Genomic DNA, 17,485 nt, shown 5'->3' on the forward strand with positions numbered 1-17,485 from the left:
CCGAAGGCACTGAATTACTGAATAATTGCAGATTCTTGCAATGGACCATCTTAGATGAGCACAAACAAATGTGATATTACCTCTCTGCATGTCTTCCACATCACAGTCCTTAGGAAATGAGGCCCATCTGCTCACAAGACAGATACTTGCTGCCACCTAACCAAAAGCTTAGAAGAGGGACAAGGAGAAGCATGTTCTAGTTGTTGTCCCTCTTTAGTTATTTCCCTTTGCTACATCACTTCCTGTATAAACAGGAAGCAGCTCCCATTCTGTATGTTTTCTCTGTCTACTGACAAGTAATTGCCAGCATATGTGAGTGGTAAATGTATTCCTTTTTATTTTTTTCGTTTAAGCACCTTTTGCTGGTACAGAGTGCCCCCGTATCTTGCAAGATGAAAAAGTCACTTGCCGCAGTGATACCGGTACACTTAGTCCATAGCCCTTTCCCTCCAATCTTTGGGTATGTCCCATGGAACGTGAACTGGACCGGAGTCTGTTGCCAAGCAGCAGAAACTAGAAACTCCAGAAGGCTCTGTTGGAGCGTGCAAGTAGCCATATCCCCAAACAGCTCCCCTGCCGTATGCCCTGCGCAACTGTCCGTCACTCTTTCTGCATCAAATGGGACAGTCCATTGCTACAGTAGTTGTGTCTTGTTTCACCTAACATTGCAATTTCCTGTGTCTCATGGCCAAAGCGTTGTGTAGGTTGTACTCAGAGTTACTCCTCGGCCAAGCCGCACAGCCTTTTCTGCTCTGCCTGGGAACTTCGCACATGTGGCTTCTTTTCACCTCTTGTGATTCATTTTCAGGCCATTCACTTCTGCATAGACGTTCAAGGAGGGCTTTGGGGTTCCTCCTCCGCAAGACATTGAGGACTTGTCACCTCAAAGACTTCAAAGATGATGCTAAGTGGTCCGCTCTTCAGCAACGCACCTAGGGTAGGGGATCCCATTCTGGGTTTAACCACATTTGCGAAGGTTCTAACCGAACCTCTTCCATCCATGCGCGCTGATTACGCCAGACTCATCTCAGAGAGCCCTGTGGGGGCTTGTGCCATACCCCACTCCAGTGCACTGGGTCACTACCCCAGGAGAGAGATTTCTCCTACACATGCATGCCACACAAAACCCCACACTCTTGCCATCAGGATCGGGCAGCAGGAGCCCTCTGCGCCTACGCAAGAAGCATAAAAAGATGAATGAACTTTGTGCAGGGACAGGAGGGGTGGCAAGGTTGCCCTAGGCAGCGTGGCACATACCTCTACTCTAGGCCAACTCTCTATAGCACCACACCAGCATGAAACACTTTCTCACAACACCACTACCAAACCAATACCTAACTCAATCATTACATCGTATATCCCTACCCCTGCACTCCATACCACAACTTTATACAACCACCACTCTACATTAACACCCTTCACTGCCACACCACTCCACAGCCCTAGGTCTCCACACCCCTGTAGCTCTGTTCTGGTGCTGAGGCCCATCATCACTTAAAGGACGCATGCCAATACGCTGGATCCTGCTGTTGTGCATGGAACCTGGGACAGCGCCACACCACCACACCCTACATCTCCAAATCCACAACTATCACAAAATCACCAACACTCTACACCTCCACTCTGTCACTAATCTATGACACCACATTACCACTCTACACTTCCACACCACTACCCCACTCCACTCTACCCCATATACCTACACCCTCACTCCACACCACCATTTACACCACCAACACTACATTACCGCTATACACTACCACACCACTCTACACCACCCAGCCACTCCCCACACCCTCCTATCCCTACTCTTCTATGCCTCCACACCCCTATTGATCCACACAACTACTGTAAAGCACCACTTTGTACCACTGAACACAGCCACCACTCCACCCACCCACTTAACATCACCACTCCATGCCACCACGCCACTCCACACCACCATGACACCTCCACACCACTCCATTCCACCAATCCACCCCACCACCACACATCTGCTCTACTCCACAATATGACTCCTAAATGCTATAACACGCCAATGCCAAAACTATTGGTTTTTGCCGTTGCTTGTTTTATAATGCATTTCATATTGAATGTTTATTCACAGAATGTAACTGCCTAGCAGGCATTCCTTTGAGTTCACTCTCAGGGCACAGAGCGTAGCTGCATGACAGACATTTCAGAACTTTCCTGTGTTACAGTGGGGTGCATAAGGGCAACTGGGGTGCAAGTGTTCCCACTTTCCTTTACAGCATAATCACATCAAGTATTGCAGGGCAGATCCCACGGAAATCTACGTACAATCTTAAACAAACCCCAGCCCCCTCCAAAGGAAAGGGAACATTTCCATCTCAGGAGGCATGAGTTCCCGCTCCCTGTTGCTATAGCAATGCCAGAAGCATCAGGAAGCACAATGGCAGTCCTGGTGTGGCAGCATGTTGCAGATGTGGGCAAGGGGGGCTCTAAAAGGCGTTTCTTAGAAACCTTACAGGTTGAAGCAGACGTGCCCTTACTAACCACTCCTCTGAGCACTCATTCACACTCCTCAGAGACTGATCACCATAAAATAAAATAAGGTCAGTGTTTTTAATTGAGAGGACGGTGGTCACAGCCCTGAAGGAACAGCCACCTGGCCCTCGGTCTACTCCGACAAAGGCAGCGCCAGAAGAGCCTCAGCCTGTGATTAAAGGCAGGTTGGTGCAGAGAGAACTGACCTCTGTCCTTACTCATATTAGGCAACACCTAAGCAGGCCAGAGCCACAATTAACAATGTAAGACGATGACCTCTTCGAAAATCAGCATGGCACTATGGAGATTCAGATGCTGGTGATTCCCAAAGTGGTTAAAACCTTCTGAAAAAGGGGAGAGGTGTGGACAAACCAGTCCTTGCCCGGTTTGTGGCGAAGCGTTACGACTCGAAGATTTTCAGGGGGAATTTGGATTCACTGACATGTCATTGGTCTGCCCACACATCAGTGCCTTCCGAGGATGCCACTCCACAAGATCCAGCAGACAAGAAGGTGGAGGTTGGAGTAAAAAAGCCTTTTCAGCAATACACTTTTAGGCTAGAGGCATACGCTACCCAGTCGTTTATCGTAGAATTTCATAACCTAAGGGAACTCTGCCCCACTCCTGGAGACAATGATGAAACAGATGAAATTCCTATCAGACTTAACCTTTGAGGACCTATGTTCTACAGCGGAGCATCTGGCTGAGCCTTAAAGGCCTGCAGATGAATCTGGATAATACATTGGAAGATGGAACCTTCCCGGAAAGCTGACCTTCTCCATCTGCCATTTGATGTGTTTGGATCTCAAATGAAAAACTTAACTTGGAGGGAGGGCCGGAAGATCATCCAATCATGGAAAAAAACCTTCACTTATGACGCCAGCTGGAGTTTCATTATCAGGTGGCCAGGCGCATTGGAAGGGCTTGTGGAGCCAACTACATTAACAAATCCTGAACAAACGAACAGCCTCAACCATTAACAAACAGCCTCAGCCCTGCAAAACCCAGACAAACCCAAATCCTGACTGCAGGGAAATTCCACGCAGAGCTCGCTGTCAGTGGTTGAATTTGGGGGATTGTGGAAACGTTGGTTCTTATGATGCAAGACAAGTGGGTGCTGAGCAGCTCAGGGGAGGTTACTCAACACATAAAATTCACAAGTGGAGATTCCATAGCCTGGCTTACTTTTTCTCACTCCTAATTGGCCTCCCTTTCTAAACTATTCGTCCACATTATTCGAAATTAAATGTCTTGATTCGGCTGGCCTTGAAACTATAATTTTCTACTCAATTGGTGTAAAGTACCATGCAAGCCAGCTACATAGCATGACATAACATTGTTAGCAAGTGTGATTTTCTAAACGCCATATCCTATTAATACACATCATGCAAGTGCAGTAGCAGCTGGTGAATTCTTTAACTGAAGAGGTGTAAATCTTTCACACGAAATTGCAGAAGCGACTGAGCATAGCCGTGGAGCCCAAATCAACCAATGGGCAATCAGGGGAGGTGGGTTCCTCCACCGAGAAAAGTTTTAAAATAATGGGTTAAAATGATGGATTTTACAGGCCACGTTCTGTGAAAAATGTGGTCAAAAGCCACACAGTTTACATTTGGTTTTGCAGGGTAACAAAAGAAAATAATCCAATAGATACAAGTCAACAATAGCACACAGAGCATTTTTCAAATAATTTTAATGATGACTTTGCCCACAATATTTGCCAGTATGAAACACACTTTCATGCTGGCTGTGCCCATACATGCCCATGCAGGCGGCACCAATACATTCCAGTATTGCCATATAGGAGCATGAGCCTGTTACTAAATGGTATATTTTCCTGTACTCATTGCCCCTTAGCTGTCAAAAGGGAAGCAGAGGTGTAGGGGTGGACTGACAACAAAGCCTGCCATCAGGCCTATGCCATTAAGATGCCAACTGGCAAATTCAGTGCCTCTGTCACAGTGCCGCAGCCACAGGCCTGACAAAATGTGACCCGCCGCTTCTACACTGTTATTGTGCTGAATCACACTCAGACGTTGGTGCTCTGTGTCAGCAGCCTGCTGCCGAGCGTAGCCCCTGGTAGGACTGATTTTCTATACTCTGGCCTGGTGGAAAGCTATATATAAGGCCAACTTATATTGTGACAGGGACAACTCTGGGACCTGTAGCCAAACCAGTTCAAGGTAGCAGTGACAAGTGGTCTAGGCTAAGTCTCAAGAGGCGGTGAGCTTGTAAAGGGTCACAATGAGTGCACACAATGGGAGTCCCAGATTACACCTCAACAGTATGTATACAAATGCAGTTATTTATTTATGGCCAAACAACACTATGAAAAATGACTGCTAACAGGTTGAAGTATCACACAACACTAATAATAGAATACATATATACAGTCACTAGAGTAGGGCAAAATACAGATGAAACCCCTGTAAAGGAAAGTATAGATTAGTTTATACACTACAGGTCCACAGAGAACTAGCCCTAGCTTCAAAAGTCCTTCCTACCCTAGATTGTTTGGGGCCTTATGCCCAAAAGTTCAGGGAAAGTTCTGACACAGTTTGTAACGCTGGAAAAAAATGAAGGTAGGGTCTCTGGGGTCCAGTGAATGACTCCAAGGGTTAGAGGACAAGTTATTCTTACTAACAAAATTGTCCCCAACTTTCGGAAGACAAAAGCCAAAGTGTAAACATTTTAGAAAAGTTAGCAACACTTTTAAAGAGCGTTTAGGGGCAGGTAAGAACCACTGTAACTCGCCCCCATACTCTGATTCTTCACAGGACTTGGCAAGCCCAAGGAAGAAGGTCTGAGGTCGCTTTTCCCACCATCAGTCTCAGGCCTTGATTCGCTGGGGTTGCAGGTTTGAGCAGATCTCCGTTGAATGTCTTTGGCTGGTGCAAGGTCTCTTGGTGTCAGAATGCAGCAAAACATGATGCAGGACTTTTCACAGGACTGGACAGGACAGGTGAGCTGTTTAAGATGGTCGTCACTGCAGCACCGTGATGCAAAGGGACTCACTTGTGGTCAGAATGTCCCTCCTATCTCGGATTGCCTTGATGTGAGGACTCTGTAATTCCTCTGAGGTATATCTTGTAGGACAAGCTGAGAATCCCCCAAGTTCAAGGCCTCAGCGGAACGGTGACATCGGCAGCACAGTAGCCCAAAGTCAGAGCTGGTCAGCCAAAGGGCAGTCCTGGGGCACTTCCGAAGACTCTTCTTCTCACTGTACCAAGCAGACATCAAGAATGGACATTCCCTCCACTCCACAGGTTGCAACTCTCTCGCAGGACTGCTGATGATCGATAGCAAGACAGCGCTGTTCCAGGACAGCAGCAGAAGTTGGTCACCAGGCCTCCTTCAGTCGAGTCACCGGACACTTCACGGGTCTCACAGCTGGACAGGAGTCTTGGCTCCTTCACGTTTTTTCAGGATCTCTCCAGAGTGGGTGCAGGGATCTTCATTTTATCCAAAAAGCTATGTAGGAGAGGAAACTCCCACTAGCCAATAGCAAAACTAGCCCCACACACACCCCAGCAGTGGACCAATCAGTACCACTGGCGGGGACACTCATGCATAATACTCAGACATACTGAAACCAGTTTGTGGATTGGGACCAGACAGTCCTAGCCCACATCCTGCCAGCAAACACACCTAGCACTCCAGTATCCCGCTAAATGCCTCTGCTTTGCACTGGAAGTCCATATAAGGATTTGCCTGGCCTCAGAGGCCAGGAAGAAGGCTAACGGACAAGATGGCCCAAGGACAAGTGAAAAACTTTGTGGCATGGCCATTTTTGGTCACTAGCCACAGTTAGTAGCCAAACACAGTAAGGCTAAAACGAAAAGCACTAAAAAATGGTGAGAAGTCACTGCTGCTACCAGCTTGTCCATTTAGCACACCTAGAGTAACCGAAAATCCTCTGAATGTTCGTCTAGGGCAGAAACTAATGTGTACCCCATTGTACTGCATTGTAAGATGTATTGTGAAATGATAAAAGTTACCACAAGTGATAACAAGTTACTAAAAGTAGCAAACAAGTAACAAGACTAAGGTAAACAATGTTTCCCAGTACTTACAGCCTGAAGGACATCTCAGTTTCCCCATAACAGATAAGCAACAGTGTAGTGAAGCTTAAAGGGATAGTCCAGTAAAAAATGTTATTTAAAAAATAGATAGGCAACATTAAAAAAAAAATACTAGCACTTTTTTTTAAAAAACTTCCTATGTAAAATTTTGAGCTATTCAAGCTCAAAATTCGCAAAAGCAAGCACTTGGGCGCATCCATTTTGTGAAATGGATGCCCGCCTGTGCTGGCTTTTGCTTTTGCGGCACTAATGAAGGAAAAGCCAGCCAGCTGTAGTAAACAAAAGCTACCGCTGGGTGGCTTTTCCTTCATTGGTGCTGTACGTGGAGGACGGAGACCGGAGACCAGAGCAGGAAAGCTCTGGGGGCGCACCGGAGACCCAAAGTGATAGCCACAGCAGGCAGAAACACAACGCGGTTGTGTTTGAAAATGCTGCGGTTTTTCTTTCAGAGTTTCTCAGGCTCCTCCGAGATGGAGGAGCCGGAGAAACTTGGAAAGAAAAACCGCAGCGTTTTCAAACACAACGTTGTATTTATGTTTGCAGTCGCTTCAAAAGCGACTGCAAACATAAATACGTTTTTAAAGCTGCAGTTTTATTTCTAAGTTTTCCGGGCTCCTCCAGCCCGGAAAACTTAGAAAAAAAAACGCAGCTAGTGCTTATTTTTTTTTTTTTAATAAATAGCACTTACCGAGATTCAGCTGCAGCTTTCCTGCTCTGGTCTCCGGTCCCGGTCCTCCGCTTACAGCACCAATGAAGGAAAAGCCACCCAGCGGTAGCTTTTGTTTACTACAGCTGGCTGGCTTTTCCTTCATTAGTGCGGCAAAAGCAAAAGCCAGCGCAGGCGGGCATCCATTTCACAAAATGGATGTGCCCATGTGCTTGCTTTTGCGAATTTTGAGCTTCAATAGCTCAAAATTTTACATAGGAAGTTTTTTTTAAAAAGTGCTAGTATTTTTTTTTTAATGTTGCCTATCTATTTTTTAAATATTTTTTTTTACTGGACTATCCCTTTAAGGCTTCACTGCAAGAAGTACAGGTCAGGATCAAACATAAAAGCAAAAAATGTGGGGGTGCATAAAAATGGAAGGAAATGTGCAGTAAAGAGACATTTTTTCTAACAGCCCCTACCTGTTGTTCCACTCTTCACATCACTCTCAGCGCTTTGAAGTAGCCTGACACCTATAAATCGTAAAGCGATATACAAGCAACCAATATTCAGACCACGAGATATATAACCCCCTCCCCGTCTGAAGGCCACCCTGAATGCCATTTATATGGTTGGCCGAGAGCTGGCAAACAGAGTGAAGAGGCAAGTTGTTCGGACAGATTTCTCTTTTAACAACTTTTCCTCCACAGTTTCTTTGGACCCCCAATTGTTTTGCTTTGTTTTGAACCTCTGCTGACTTTTGGAGTCGAAGTAAAGCCTTCAGCTTCACTTACCCTGCAATTTGCTAATTTGTTAAGGGGAAACTGATCAGTCCTTTAGACTATCAGTGCATTTCCTTTTTATCGTTTACATTTTTGTAACATTTTAACCTTGCACACACCATCTTACAAGGCAGTGCAATGGGGATACTTTTGTATCCCCCTAGCTATTTACATTTGGGATTTTTGGTTACTTTCATATGTTCCTAAAGACAAGCTAGTGGCAGCAGATATATTTTTATCATTTTTGCATTATTTCTAGTGTGCATATTTGCATTTACCGTGTGTGGCTACTAAACGTGGCTAGTGCCCTAACATGGCCATGACACAAGATGTTCACTTGTTCTTTAGCCATGTTGTAGTTGTGTCCTTCTCCCTGCCTTGCCAGGTCAGGAAATCCCATATAAGGTCATGCACTTGCCTGGGAAAGCTGCTGCTTTCGTAGGATAGTGCTGCCTTTGTGTGTGTATGTGTGGCGAATGAAGTGGGTAAGACTGTGTGGTCCCACTCCACATCTGTAGTGCCAGAGAGTCTGGGTGTGGAGCATGAGTAGAAATAAGAGTTATCCCTGATTGGAGGACCACTGTCTATTTGAATGGTGCAGCTCCTTGCTGTGGATGGCTTGGACTTGCTTCTAGTCTGGGTTTTGCAGCCATTTCTTCAGATCAGTGTTGGATCCAAGAATCTCCCATAGAGGTGGTGGTAGTCAAGCTCCTGAACCTGATGTGGAAGAAGGGCTGCCGGAAATACTCAGTAAGGGCCATCATGAGTGCCCATTACCTGAAGACCTTAAGAAAAATGCCTGCTCCTAGTTAGATGGTGAAGCCACTGAGAAGAATACCATTTATTGGGAATGTGACCTCCTGCATAGTGAGCCCACAGAGTCCACTGAAGGAGACCATAAGAGGTTGGTAGTTTCTTTGCAAAAGAAACTCTCTTCCTGCAATTGCTGCATGAAGTCCCCTTTGCAGGTCATCTTGGCATCAAGATGACGAAGGGGAGGTTGAGCATGCACCTCTTCTGGCTTAAGGTGGCGGCACAGCTAGAAGGTTATTGGAGGATTGTGCTACTTGTCACATTTCTGACAAAAGTGGTGTAATAATCCAGGCTCCATTGGTACCACTACATATAGCGGGTATACCATTTGAGAGGTTAGGATTTGACTGTGTTTTTTGTACTTATTGGTTTATAAAGCACTTTACACCAAAGTGCTGTACAATTGAACAACTTAATACATAAAACATAAACAATATAATGATAGAAGCAAACAATCAGTCAACAAAACAGTAAGAAGAGCAATTAACTGAAGGGAATAGGAAGAATAGTGGAGTAGGACTGGGTGGGGGTGTGATGAGGAGTAGGAGGAGGGAAGGGGAAAGGTGAGCGTGGAGAGGTAGGGGAGGGGAGGGAGATAGTCAAGGGGAAAGATAAAGGAGGGAGGGGAGGCAGGAAGGTGAAGGGGTTTCAAGGAGGAGAGTGGAGAAGGAGAGATTTAAGGTCATTGATCATCCTAAAATACACCCTGTGGCCATCCCACTGAAGACTGTGACTGCCATGTCAGGTGCAAGAACATTACTGGGCATATTTACTAGGGTTGGCTTCTCTAATGAAGCTGTGTCTGATAGAGGCAGCAACTTCATGTCCAAGTATATGGCCGCCATGTGGAAGGAATGTGGGGTTTCATGTACATTTTCATCTGCAGACCATCCACAGACCAATGGCCTAGTTGAGAGGTTCAACAGGACTCTCAACTGCATGATTAGAGCTTGTGAGGAGCCGCAGAGGAGAAAGTGGGATCTCGTTATACCATGCTTACTCTTTGCCCTACAGATAAGTACCTCAAGAAGGGGTTGGCTTTAGCCCCTTTGAACACCTTATCAGGGGACCCCTTGCCATAGTCAGGGAAGGATGGGCGATGGCCACTCCTCCTGTCACTATCAATGTAGTAGACTATGTGTTGGGCTTGAAAAAAGAGGATGGCCTTACTGATGGCACAGGCCAATGACAAGTTGAAGGCTGAAAAAACACTGGTGAAACATTTTTATGACCAGAAAGCTTCATTTGTTCATGTTTCTCCAGGTCAGGAAATCCTGATTATGACTCCTATGAGGCCTAGGGCTTTACAGGAAGTGTTCAGGTCCTCACTGCATTGTTGAGAGACTAGGTGAGGTTAACTATTTGGTGGACCTTGGAATTCCTGGTTAGGCTCCCAAATTGTTCCCTGTGAATAGGTTGAAGGCGTTCATCCCAGGGGCTGAAATGGGAGCCTGCTTCTGGCTTCAGATATGGAGCAGGAGGAATCTGAACCTCTTCCTGACCTGTTACAGGACATCCCTTCTGATGGCTCCCTTGAGGGTGTCTAATTGTCCCCTCAACTGACTCCACAACAAACAGCCAGGTGAGGTGAAGTATTTGCTTAGGCAGTTTTCCACCTTGTTCTCACTCCATCCAGGCTTGACACCTTGGTGCAAGCATGACGTTGACAATGGAGACAGTGTGCCTACCAAAAATAGGAGTTATAGAATGTCAGGCAGAGTCAGATGCCACATAAAGTCTGAGGTCAACAAAATGTTGGATCTAGGGGTGATCGTGCCCTCGAGTAGTCCTTTGTCCAGTCCAATGGTTCTGGTACCAAAAGCAGGAACGTCTGACTTAGGATTTGGTGTGGACTACAGAGATCTAAATGCTGTCACCAATACAGATGCACATCCCCTTCCAGGAACTGGTGAGATGGTGGACAAGCTAGGTGATGCCTAGTACCGTAGCACATTTGACCTTACTGCAGGGTATTGGTAAATATTCCTGATAGAAAGTGCCACAGAGAAGGCAGCATTCTCAACGTCTGTGGGACTTTACCCATTCAGAGTAATGCCCTTTGGCTTAATGAATGCATCTGTCACTTTCCAAAGATTGGTCCATCATGTCCTGAATGGTTTGGGTGAATTCTGCATGGCATATCTGGACTATATAGCGGTTTTCAGCCTTATTTGGGAAAAACATGTGTGATACTTTAGAATTTTGCAGGCTTTTCAGCAGGCCCACTTGACAAAAAAGGCAGCCAAGTGCCAGAATTGTCAAGGTTCAGTGACCTACCTTGGGCATGAGGTTGGAGGGGGTAGGATTTAGCCTCTGCCCAGAGAAGTACAGGCTGTTCAAGATCGGGCAACCCCCACAACCCAAACCCAGGTGAGAGCTTTTCTAGGCCTCACTGGGTATTACATAAATGTCATGGTGGTCTGTGGTACCATAGCTGTCCCTGTAACTGCCCTTACAACTCCTAAGAAACCAAAGAAAGTCACCTGGATTGGAGATTGCGAGAAGGCCTTTCAAGGCCCGAAGGGTTTCGTCTGTCAGGCCCCTGCTCTCTCTGCACCTCATTACCAGAGACATTTAATTGTGCAGTCAGATGCCTCTGACACGGGGATGGGTGCTGTCCTTTCACAGTTAAATGACAAAGGCAAGGCACATACCATATATGTTATTAGTCACCAGCTTATGGACAGAGAGCTCAGGTGGGCGACCGTGGAGAAGGAATGTTTCCCTATTTTGTGGGCCCTTCGGATGCTGAGACCCTTCCTCTTTGGTACTCATTTCACTGTGCTGGCTGACCATAAGCCCTTAAAGTGGCTAATAAACATGGAGGGAGAGAATCCTAAATTACTCAGGTGGTCCATAAGCATTCAAGGCTTTGAGTCTCATATGTTTGGTGGTATCCCACTGGTAAATCCGGTGGAATACCACCAAACAGAATTACTGTTACCAGCACTCGGTCTGGCAGAATTACTGTCATATTCCGGGTGCCAGCAACGGTAGTTACTGCCCATTCCATGGAGTCCCGTAGGACTCCATGGGGGGAGTAGCCGGTATTACTGGCACCAGTCACCATCACATTTCATGGCCCACTGACCTGGGAAACCCACCAGAACCATCCAAAGTGGCCAAAACTCTTGGAATCTAATGGATAAGAAACTAATACTAGAACCACAAGTCCACGTAGTAGTTAAGAAATGCGTGTTCACTCTACAAATGATCAAGAATATACTTCCTTTCTTCCCCTTCACACACAGAACACTCACTGTCATCTCTCTCAGCATGTCAAGAATAGACTACGCCAACAGCATCTACCTCCAAATGACAGAATACATCATGAGGAAGCTGCAACCAACACATAGCAGCAGGTTTATTCCTTAGACTCACCATAAGAGAACACATCACCCCATCGCTAAGAACACTGCATTGGTTACCAGTCAAAAAAAGAATCTTCTTCAAAACTCTCTGCATAACACACACAGTCATCCACGGCCAAGGAGCAAAATTCATACAGCAAATAATCTCCATCTGCCAACCAGCACGAACACTAAGATCCAGCAACAACATCCGCCTTGAACTGAAAGTATATGCAAAACAGAAATTCAGGGGTTCAGCATTCTCCTGCATAGCGGTGAAACTCTGGAACTCTGTCCCAAAGGAAATACGAACAACCGAAGATCATCTAAAATTCAGTAAACTTTTCAAAAGATGGCTCTTTATTGTACCAAGCTGAAGCAACACTGGAGAGAAAAACCCCACCAACGCAATGCAAGAAAACACCACGAAACTGGACTACGCAAAGAAAAGTGTGATGCCTGCACTTGCGCGATATCAATGTCACTTTGCCTAGTAGGATTGTTGTCTCTGTCTTCCCTCTGTTTCCCCTCCTTGCCTCGTCGCGCCTTGAAGCACTTATGTATAGGCGCGTTTATAAATGCCATATCATATCAAACCTAAAAGAAATAAAACTAAGCCGAAGGGTGAACAACCCCGACTAACGCTGCTAGAAACTTTCTAACACTCTGCATACCCCCATCCAACCCAGACCTTCCCCACAAAACACCCAAACTACAGGCACTCTACCAACTCTCCACAACACCCAACACACCCAGCACCTGCATACAAAAACCAACAAAACAATGCACAAAGGCCAATCTAATATCATACCAGCACACGGGCTGATTTTTCCAAAATGAAACTACCAATAGCACATCAAAGCTCTCCTGCGCTTTTCCCTCTCAACCCTACTAACCAACTAACTAACCATCCCAAATCCCTCCTTTTCAGATCCCCTGACCGCCTGGAGACCATGACATATGGCAGCGGTGCACGGTACAAGTCACAATAACATACCATACTGAGTGAGAGACCATTGTATACAAATTGATTATTGCACGTGGGGGAACACTAGCATTAGTACTATGTTCTGGTGGGTCCCCTGCACACAATTCTCCATTATGACAAAATAGAGTGCAAAAGTAAGGAATAAATAAAGATGAAATCACCTTTATGATTTTATTTTACTTTCCATTTTTTAAAAAATATATAAAAGCTGCCAGGAAAAAACAGCATTTAAAATGGATTTTGATGTAATCAATCAGCATTTAGCACGTGTGAAATGAAAGCAGATTATGTGTGAATCCATTCATTTTATGTCTGCATGAAAATCTCATTTAGATATAAAATAGATGGTTTTGCAGGCAGATCAGGAATTGTGAAGGACATATAAATATTTTTCCTCCTGTCTCCCATTCAACCTGCAAATATTGTTTTAAATGCTCTGTAGCAGTAACAAAAGACAGGTGCAAGTCTTTAAAGTCTTGCTTTTATATCTATTTTACTGCACTGAGCTTTTAAAATGAGTTGCAATTAGTAAATTGCCAACATTGTGTAAATAAAGAACCAAAGGAAAAGGAAAGGGCAAAAATAAACACCGAGCTGTTTGCATACATCAAAAAGCACTTGGGGATCATAAGAATAACAACAGGGTTCTATGTCTAGGATAGCGATTTAAGCTGAAATCAATGCACTTTTGACTTGGTCCACATCTCATTGATCTCAGCACTCACCCTAACAATGAAATGTCTATAAATCATGAGACATGCATACCCATGTGGACACCTTTTCTTTCCCTTGCAAAGTTTGGTCTGTCCTGCTTCAGTAGCAGCTGTCCCTTCCAAATGGATCCCTTTCAATGAGGCGTGGGTGGAATATTTGGGGGTGGGGGGGGGGGGGGAAAGCTCATGTTACTTATTTTGTGGGTGTTAGGACACCCTTAACCCCCTAGTAGTTGCGCCTTTAGAATTGAGTAATCTCTGCCTAACCATGGCAGACAGTGATTGGAAACTGTCTGCTTTATGCTGGTGTTAAAAGGAGATGGATTCCATAGAAATTCACAGCATTTATGCCAGCATGAAAATCGCCTTCTGGTATAACTGCCGGAGTATTTGTATGGCAGAGGGGAAGGGGAACGTTTAATTGTACCTTGCGATCCGTGCCACCTCTCCACCATAGTTGTAAGTAATAAGTTATTTATAGTGCTTAATCCCCAGAGGTTTCTAAGCTGCGTTGCTCCACGTCGTCTTGCTTCCAAGGCGATGTTGCCCCTGAGCTACCTCCTATACAAACGAATGATAATATGGTGTGGAGTAAAATATTTGCACAACAAGGCGGTTCCCTGCCACCCCCTGTCCCCCATTTGTAAAAACAACAGACGCACAATTACCAAGCTAAGGGCGACTGTACCTATATCTGAGGCAATTACAGTGTGCAGTTAATTTAGGCCCTCCTTAGTTTGAAAGAACATGAAAAAAGGCTAGTAATGACTTGTTAATACTTTGTGGTCTAATTTCTTACGAAAGCATATGTTAAACGTTGAGGGAAAGACTGGGACACAAGAGAAACAAAATGCAAGGCAGTGTACGCTGGTGTTCCAGGCCCGAGCCTCGACCAGCCCCCCAAAACTCCTCCAAAAGGGCAATTTTCGTGAAAGTCCCTATACAGTGCAATAGGACTTCTTTTTTTATTTTGACGCCCCCATCCTCCACCCCAACTCCCTTCCCGCCCCCGCCAGGAAAACCAAAAGTCAACGCCCCTCCTGCATACAGTATATTGGCTGACATGTTGTGTCAACTCACTGTGCTGCCACTTTACGCTCTCACACTAGGCATAAAGCAGTAGTGCTGGAAAGACTTCCGTTTCAATGACAATTTGTTTTTTGCTGTATTTTGGGGGACCAACGAGAGAGAAATGGGACTGGGCCCTATGCGTGAGTGCCTCTCCAGGCAGGCTTGACATTATCGCCTGCTTGGATACTTAGACATTGTCCTCTGTGACACACGCAGAGGAAAAGTAATAACCGAGAACGTGTCATCCCGGAATTAAGCCTCTTACAGACCTAAACTTCCTATCCTGGATTCCCGTTCCTTAGTCGTTTTCCAATCTTCCCGATGTACAGGTAGGTCTGAGCCGAACATGAAATAGATTGTGTGATGTCCTTCTTCGTATGGTATATTGTCACAGCACCCACCATCTCCCGTTGTTACATAACTTTCTGGTGCAATTAGATATTCCACAGAATCGGATGAATTTAGTGACCACGTGCATAATAATGTGATATTACGAGTAGCATTTCTTGAAATACCTCGTCACGTGCTATAAAGAGAGCTAGGATTCAGAGTGTGACTTCCCTTGAATTTTAACATATTTTGAAATGATTAAAAAAGCGATACTGACATCTATTATTCACAGCATGAGTAGTAGACCACGTCTATATGTTTTCATGCCCCGATATTTTGAACAACGCTCTGCTGAGGTAGTTCAACCCAGGGGAGTTGCTAGGTCTGGAAAAGACCCGGGGCTAAGCTGATGTCGAACTGTTGGGACTGGGGGCTAGCTAGTCTTTTGGCTGTAGCTCCTGAGATTCTATCCGGGGCTACAACCAAAAGATCAGGGGCTATAGCCCCCTCAGCCCCCCCCTAGCAACGCCCCTGGTTCAACCAATTACGAAAATGTTATGGTGTTGCTAAACAGTAGCAGCTTTTCTGTTAACATCCCCTGTAGGTGACTGTACCAATGCAGACCAGGTGTGTAATAATTGTTTAGGTAGGGATTGTGGTAAAAGCATGATGTTGACCATCTGTGAGTTGTCCCAGGAGTATGGTATTGCACCAGTGTGTATGCCCTTTGATGCGTGTGGTCCAGTTCAAGCCCCAGAGCGAGGAACAAAGAAACACGGACACCGGTCTGCAACTTACTGCGCCGCGGGGACCCGCCTTTATTAAGCAAACACACGTGAATACTGGATGCAGTCATCTTAAAGGAACACACTACATGCCTCACATTTAATATATTCTTCTTTAAACAAACCACAAACAGAATATGGGCAGTTATGGCATTACACCAACCTTCATAGCTCTAGCATATCAAGCTCAAAACACAGATACATAAGTTCAACAATACCAATTGAAGAATTGCACCAACGGGTGCCCTGCGGCATCAGGGACAGACAGTCCACTTCAAAGTCATATAGGTAGGTGGACTGTCTGCGCCGCTCACTTACAGGGTAGTGCCCTTCCCCTCCCGGGTCGTCCTACGCCAAGGTCAAGCTTCCTCTTTGTCCCCTGTTGCTGGATGCCGGGCTCTCTTGGCTCATCTCTTCTCTTTCGCTGTCAATGCTCTGTCACCTTTGTATGGACTCAGTCTCTCAGTGTCGTTCCGGCTCGACTCTGGGAACTGTCTCATCTTCCTGAAGAAACAAGAATTCATGGTCACCGTCATGTTGCCATCCGATGCGGTCACCATTGATCCTTTTGTGTCCATCACCCTGAGGGGAGTCGGCTCGAGGGGCAGAGACAATTTGCCTTGCATTTTTCTTGTTCTCACCAGTACCCGATCCCCTATCTCAAGTCATTCACTCCGCAGAATCCTCCAGTCATTCTCCCTCTCGTTTGCCCTTCTCCTTCCTTCAGATACTGCAGCAACATTGATGACTCTGGGTATGCGCGGGGTGTGGTCTGGGAGAAACCCTTGTGGGCACCATTGAAATAGTGCTTCCCGTGGAACAGTGAGGATTTGCATGATACTCTGCCAAAAACATGTATAGGGTGCGTTTCTCGGACTCCCCTTGGCTTTGGGCTATACGGAAGACCTTGTTCAATGTCTTCATTACTCTCTCTGCGAATCCTCTTCCTTGACATGGAGGCTCATTATCAGAGCATATTTCCACTGGAAGTCCATGTGTGGCAAAGACCCTCTCCAACACCAGAATTACGTCCTCCAGGGCTGTGAATTCATCAAACTCTACCTCAGGGTATCTTGACCACTGATCAACGAGGACCAGGAAGTGGTTGTCTCTGCAGGTCGATCCGAGGTCCATGTGCATCATGCAACTCCCCTCCATAGACTCGATCTAGGCCTCTTGTCTGTGTGGCAACACGACGCAGTTACGGACAAAATCTTCCACTCGCTCTTCTAGGCTCGCAAACCATACCTTCGTACGGAGCTGGGCCTTGGTTTTCCCCACACCATGATAACCTTTGTCTGACAGTTCCAGCACTTTGCCTACAAGGCTGGCGGGAAACACCATCTTCGTGCCCCCGTAGTACCAGGCCATCTTCCAGAAGCGTGAGTTCTCCACTCACTCTCCAGATCTGTTCTAG

Source organism: Ambystoma mexicanum, chromosome 4q (genome assembly GCF_040938575.1).
Source record: "Ambystoma mexicanum isolate Mex_15411 chromosome 4q, UKY_AmexF1_1, whole genome shotgun sequence".
NCBI lineage: Eukaryota > Metazoa > Chordata > Amphibia > Caudata > Ambystomatidae > Ambystoma > Ambystoma mexicanum.